This window comes from Pogona vitticeps, chromosome 5, assembly GCF_051106095.1.
Source record: "Pogona vitticeps strain Pit_001003342236 chromosome 5, PviZW2.1, whole genome shotgun sequence".
NCBI classification, from domain to species: domain Eukaryota; kingdom Metazoa; phylum Chordata; class Lepidosauria; order Squamata; family Agamidae; genus Pogona; species Pogona vitticeps.
In genome coordinates, this window is record NC_135787.1 from 70,360,192 (window position 1) to 70,367,571 (window position 7,380).

Here is a 7,380-nt window from a genome sequence, read left to right on the forward strand (position 1 = left end):
AGAGTCGGACACGACTAAACGACTAAACACAATTTCTTTAATTATTTTCCATAGCATAGCAAGATGCTATCTACAGGCTGCATAATAAACAGAGCATATTAGTAATGCTTGAAAATAGGAAGCAAACACACCCATAATTTACTGTGGCCTTCATCAAGCCTTCTATACAGAGTAGAGTATGACATTCAGCAGTGCTGTCTACTTCCCAATGATTCAAACTGGTGTCTTTCAGTAATCCCAACATTTAATATATGGATTTAAAGGATGACTCTAGAAGTGTTTCAGCATCATGCCTAACCACACGAGACATCCAGCCACAAAAAGAAGAATATTAATGCAGCATTGGCTAGCTCTACCATTAGGCAAAGGGTGGCAGTCAACTCAGGCAGCACAAGCTGGGGATCAATCATGGCGGATTCCCATTGGTTCCTCATGGATGGTGGAGTTATTTTCCTTTGTTGGAGAACAGAGCTATATATGCCATACAGACTGTTTAATTACTTCAGTATAACTTCCTATAGTTTTCATTCATGCCATTATGACTGTTTTCCTCATTCATGAAAAATCTGTTAATACAAGCTTTGTCCTTTGCCATCAATTTGCAGTTACCATTTTTCACTTTCCCAACCCATTGTCATGCATATCTCTACATTCCTGGGGAATGTACATTAACCCTGATCATAAGGAATGGATGTGGTGTTTACAGTGTCTTGAAATGAAAATGTGCAAAAGGCCTTTCAGCCATGCAAAATAGCAGCTGTTTGGGTTTTTCTTTTAAAAATCTGAATTAACTATCCGCAGTGTCTCTCAACACATAGTCGTCAAAGGAAAAGTTTGTAGCCTGTGTATCTGAAAGGATGCTTGTATACTGAATGTTGTTGCTGTAGCTTTGGCTTTCACAGATGAGCTACTGGGAAGCCAGTGAAACTGCCCCTAGAAAACCCTAAAATAGGAGTATTTTTGCCAAGTTTTTTGTTTGTTTGTTTGCAGTCAATAAATGCAGCTGCAACATCCTTAGATCGTGATTTCTCTCAGATGCCATACATCCAGTGTCTCTGTTTGCCTCTTAAATGTAGGCAGCATTAAACTTGCAGTCTGCTTTTGCAATTTATGAAGAAAAGTACAAACAGCATCCCATAACAACTGCGCAAACGTACTGCTTTGAATTTTTAAAATAAAAATAGTAACCACAGAAATACTGTGCATTCTCATGGACTCTCTGTTCTGGTGGGAGAGTGAGTCAGGCGCTAAACGACTTGGGTGTTGTGAATGAGCAGCAGCAAATGTATTCTAAATACATTTTTATAGTCAAGATTTTGTGACTCAGGTAAAAAAAAGATACGTTGACTGGCCTTGAGTATTACCCATCAACACTTGGAGGGAGATGCCAAGATATGCTGCTCTGCCTCAGGCAGTAAAATGTATTGAGCCAGCCTTGTTGGTCTTTCTCAATTGTGTCCCTGAAACAGAACACTGAATCTGCTCTAAGCTCCAGGTACTCAAGGACAAGATATCTTGCTTCAAATATATACATAGATATATAAATAGTCTTTGTTGTTGTACAGTAATGAACACAAAACTATTATTAGAAAATGGAATATGGACTGAAGAGAAGTAAAGGGATTAATAGCTATTTTGAAGCCATATTATTGTTTGGGGTTATGGTGCCTAAGGGGTTGTTCCATGATTATACATAGCTCTCATTTACCTGTGGACGTACCAGGAAGATACGTCTATTAAACTTTTGATGGAACGACTAAGTTACAGCCTGAGCAAAAAACTTATAGCAAATTATTATTTAAAAAATACTTCCCCCATCCCTGATATGCATATCCACAAAACATTTTGCAGATGAAAAAAAAAAAAACCCAAACCCTCAAGGATAATGTATATGTTGAGTGTCATTACGTCCAAACCAGATTAGTTTATATCAGTGCTAATATGGCTGATGTAAGTATTTAAGGAGTAGTTTTGTCACTTCTACCCTCCTGAATTTGCATAGCTGAGCAGGAATTCGAACCCAAGTCTCCTGAGTCCTAGTCTGTCACTTTATCCACTGAACCGCACTAGATATCCCCTGTAAATGACTACCTAGAAATAATTTTTGTTGAGTTCAGGTGGGCCAAGTCCAGGATATGTGTCACCCAAGGCAATTTTATTTACTCAGGTCTTTAAAACATGCACAGAATTCCTCAAAATTGATTTTATGATTTTTTTTTCTTCTGCCTTTTTATGATACTGCAATTCCTGTTTTATTGCCTTATAATCAGCATATGTTGCATATTGCTCTGGAATCTGATATGTTGAAGGTTGGCACAATAATGTTTCACATAAAATAAAAGCCAGAACCAGCTCAACCCACAAATAGTTTTAGTATTTGATGAATGATTAGAATGAACTGATCTATAAAATCAACTTATATGAAAGCTATTTGATGCACCTTGTTGTTACGTGCCATCAAGTTGACCCTGATGATCCCATGAATGAGTGGTCTCTAAAATGTCTTGTCCTTAACAGCCCCACTTAGGTTCTAAAATGTCTTGCAAACTCAATCCTGTGACTTCCTTTAGAGATTCAATCCATCTCATAATTATTCTTCCTCTTTTCTTGCTGCCTTCCACCTTTCTGAGCATCTTTATCTTTTCCAAACAATGCTGCCTTCTCACAATGAACCCAAAGTAGGACAGTTTCAATTTCAACATTTTTGCTTCCAGAGATAGTTTAGACTTGATTTGATCAAGGACCCATTTGTTCGTCTTTCTTTGTGATGTATGTGATGTACTGAATAATCTCTCTTTAATTGTGATAAAAGACATGTTATTTTAACTTAGCTGCCATTTGATCATGTTGCAAGAAAAGGTGTTGCTGCTGAACAAGAACAAAAGAGACTCATGGCAACAAATGTTCTCCCCTGCTCCAGTGTGGGTATTGTTTTTACAGAAATCCTGTTGCGCGGCTCCACCAGCACAACAGCAATGGCATCATTGTTAGTGGCAGATCACCATTGTTTAAATACTTTCTTTTTTAAAAAATTTCAGTGTATACATGACTCATACACAATGAGATGAAGTTGTGTAAACCCCCAAATTTCAATCAGCAGTAATGCACTGCTGGTGACTACATCATTCCTGTTAAACAAGTGAACTAGGCCCAACAGGATTTTGATTATTATGGTAGTGAGGAAATGTAAGGCCTTTTATTTGTGGTTCACACTGAATTTCTTTTTTTGTGCATGCCGTAGAGGTATATAAGCATAAGAATAACAGCACAGAGCACAGTTCTCTCTTCCTCCTTGCATTATTGCCTCATAAATAGTATTTCAGTTAGCTGATAGTATGTCCGTCATTTAAGTGAAACAATTAGAAAATAATTCTTCTATATATTCATATTTAAATTTCAGATTCAAATCTTGAAGACAACCTATGTGTTTAATATTTTAAGTTGCTTTTCTCTCCCAGACCTTTGCCGGTAGCATCTAGAAGGGGGGAAAATCCTCAGTAAGCTTTGATCGACAACACAATGAACACTTAAGGCCGATTGCTCTTCCCACATGCAAATACTTGTGAATGAGTCTTTTCAAAGTGCATAATCCTATTTACAACCCCTAATTGGAGTACCATGTTTGTCAAAAACACCAAAGTGTTCAGTTGTTTAGAAGCAAGGCTGTCTCATTAGCTTCAGAGGGAAGAAAAGGACTAATTCATTTATATCATCTATCAAGCCCAAATCCAAAAGAAAATAATGAAGTTGTCTGTTTTAATGCTGGCTTATTTAATTTAGTGGTAAGATAGCCTCTGCTCAGTAAACCAACCAAAACGAACCAAAATTTAAACTCAATTAACAGGCCTTGTGAGAGAAATTCAGCAGCACTTTTCTTTTGAATATCGAACTTCAGTCCCTTCTTTCATGTGGATAGAGAATAGGGTTGGGGAAGCACTTTGTTTGAGTTCTGTGTTTGCTTGCTTTGACAAAGCCTTATCAATATCCAAAAATGTATTTCTAAAGGTAATGGAAATTGACAGATTCATCCATCTAGACCTGAAATTTGACTGCTTAGCTCTTCCAAGGCTGGCTTTGAATCCCTGCATATCCCATCATGATTGTGGTGCTAAATAAGGGTTGTAATCACTTAAGAGGGACACTCTCCTCATCTTTAACTTTCATATGGCAGGCAGGTGTAACATGCACCAATTTGATTCAGCTGTGGCAGACGGAGGGGAAGATGTATTCAGTTCCTTTTCTTGCAAGATCTTACCTAAAATGTGCAAGGAAAGAAGAGAAAAGAAAGAAACAGGGTAGAAAGAACTTGAAATCATAAAAAAAGAAGAAGAAAGCAAGCCCATCCATTCATCCACAGAACACAAACAAGCCTCTATTCATTGGGTCCATCTAGTGGCTGGGAAACAATTTACTGCTTTATTTTTGCTCAAAAGTTGGCTCTGAATGGTTAGTCATGACACCCAGGATTTGCTTCAGGATTCAATACAGAGTCTCTGTATTGTCTGCAACTATGAGAATCCACACAATCCTGGGGAAGAAAAATCATCTGGCGATGATATTCTTAAAAGTATTATATTGAATAATATTGCTATAAATGTTATTTTAAATACAGTATTCTTAAACAGGAAGCTGTAAAAATCCTATCTTATCACATTATGCCAGTTCTCATCCTTCAAGTGCAGTAGGCAAGGTGTTACCAGTTTTGACTGACCTAGCAATCAGACTATATGAACATTGGGTGAGCTTGGAGAGTGGTAGCTAAGAACCCTCAGAGCCAAAAGCTCCATTCAGATGTTCAGAATAAGGTTAAGCAACTAATAAGAAGGGGAGTATATGAGTCCTACCTGTGGAGAGAGACTGTCTGAAGAAGGGATCCTCTTTATGTGTGGATGCTCTCCAAAAGACCTGAAACCCAGAAAAACAAAAATCAATGTTCTGGTATTTATGCACAGCTTCCAAATCTTAGAGGAAGTTTCTTTGTTCAAAGTGGTTTTCTCCACATGTATAGAGTGACAATAGAAGAGGTTGAGCTACCTTACTTCTCGTTGATATGTGTTGAGTTTAACTCTCTCGTGACCACCGGAGTTGAGTGGAGAGAATTTGAGGAAAAATATATTAACAAATTAGGAAAGCTCTAAAACAACAACACCACATGTCTGATTATTGTACCAACAAATATTGGTTAGGGTTGCGAGGTCTTAGGTTTTTGTCTCCTAGGCTCAGGTTTTAGTGTACATTCACTGAGCGTCTTTGGATGCAAAATCTAGGAATACTGGCACCTCAGTTTTTGAGATTCATTCTCATGGCTTTAGGACATTCCAGTACATCTTTAATGTTCTATATCTGCTGCTACTGGAATTTGCACATTAGCCTTTACATTCATTACAGAGTCTCCACATTGTGCGCCTGATAGACACACATACTGAAGGGCACACCTCATCTCAGACTTTGTTCCTAGATCTCCTGTAGGGAGTGGGATGCTGCTAAACTGACTATTGTATACCTGATCCCCCCCACCCCCGCCCCGGTGCTCTCTCACAGCCACTACATGCCCCTAAACCTTCTCACATTGTCTAGGATTCTCAACTGTGTGTAGGATTTCTCAGAGCCATAACTAGCCATGTTTGCATCTGGGGCAACTGGCATCATCTCCCACCTGCTCTACCCTATATATGGGGGTTAGTCACCACCAAATAGAAGAGATAAAGGTGACCACTCTCCAAAAAAGAAATGGGAGATTGATGATGTGAGCCCCACCAGCCCCAGCTAGCTTAGTGGGGTTACCTTTCTCTATTCTGTGGTCCACAATACCTGTACACGAGGGTTGCAACACAACAGGGTTTATTGTATCAGGGGAGGTATTAACAAATAACAACTTTGAGCCCTTCTGGTCAGTTCCCTTTACTGGGGTTATATTACAAAGAACTGTTTCTTGACCTTTGGTTCCCTTCACCGAGGCATTGGATTTGTTTCTTCCGATCCAAGTTGTGTTCACTAGAATCAAGGTGGACCCAGGGTCCCAACTGGGCTTGGTAATCTTCCTGCCGTAAATGAGGGATATCAGCAGTGAGGGCAGGTACATTGGGAAGCTTTTCTGGGTGCCCCCTGGGACCTGGCTGGTCTGTGCCCTCACCTCCTTTTCCTCATGGCACTGTTGTTCCCCGTGTCATTTCTTCTGCCAGTGTTGGAGCCGAGTAGTGAAGGATTCCCCAGCTTTCAGCTCAGGCTGTTGGCCTTTCCCACCCCTTCTCTTTCACTCCGCCCAATAGGGATTTTCATACAGGAAGTTTTCCACTGTTTTTTTCTTCTTCATAATCATTTGTCTCACCGTCTCTCTTTGGGACCCATAGCTGGGCAAGAACTACTTGCCAGGGATTCTCCTCATAAGTGTTGTCTCACTCCCTGGGTAGTTCTCAGGCGAGTCCTCAAACCAGCAAGCTCCTGAGAAATCTTCCAAGGATTACAGACCCCCCCCCCCACAATCCTCTTCCCCCAAGACTTCTCCTTCTGCTCCTTCAAGATCAGAAGTGGCTTCTTTCCAGTCGTCTGTTTGCCAGGCCGGCTTCCTGCGGGTTGTCTTTGACAATTGGTGTTAGCTGCCTTTATATCCTTCATCCTCTAGGGATAAATTAAGGGCATCTTTCCCTCTAGTGGTTACTTGTCTACCCCCAGGGCTTCCAGAGCCACTCGCAGAAATAGAGGCTCAGTTTGAGACCTGGTGCCTTGCACTCAGAGCCTCTCAACCCGCTCAGCCTGCAGGGTTCCCAATCCCTCCATCGTCTCTAGTGGTAAGCCAATCTGCTCTTTGGGCCCCAGGTGGGAGTGTGATGGCCTTCTGACAGGGGTATCCTTGCCACTGGTTTCTCCATGTATGCTTTCAAAGAAAACGAAAACAAGTAGAGATGGGAGATATTGTCTGTCTTTCTCACATTCATCAGTGGAGTCACCTCTAGATTTCAGCACTTTCTAAATTTTGGCACCTTCAGGCAAAGTCTCAGTTATCCTGCCCTAGTTATGTCCCTTGGATTTCTACTTGCATACATCAGTACCAGGGTCAGCTTTGAGGCAGATAGTGAGGCAACCACCACAGGCAGCCAATAGTGGGGCAATAGTGTCAGTCCCTCCTCCCCCATTTGTCCTTAATAGCTCTCTGGTCACTCCTTCTCACAAAAGACAATTGGAAATTGTGTCATGGCAACTGGACCTCTTTCTAATTAGGTTGAAACCTTTTGGTAATTATCCAAGCAGCTTCTTCAGTCTCTGAATGCTCTGAATGCGGAGAACGTTTAAAGTCAGCCCAGACTCTTAGACAACACCAAAGAGTCCATACAGGGGAGAAACCCTTTAAGTGTCAGGAATGTGGAAAGACCTTCAGTCAGA

The 7,380-nt window shown here is 40.6% G+C and overlaps 1 long non-coding RNA gene across 1 annotated transcript; it reads right to left on the reverse strand.

The window, feature by feature from the left end:
* Positions 1-954: 954 nt before the first annotated feature.
* On the reverse strand, positions 955-7,127 carry LOC140707763 (uncharacterized). Its single transcript, XR_012087937.2, has 3 exons — positions 5,035-7,127; positions 4,845-4,905; positions 955-4,255 (listed from the first exon to the last, which is right to left on the reverse strand). It is a non-coding gene; the product is annotated as an uncharacterized LOC140707763 (long non-coding RNA).
* Positions 7,128-7,380: the final 253 nt, after the last annotated feature.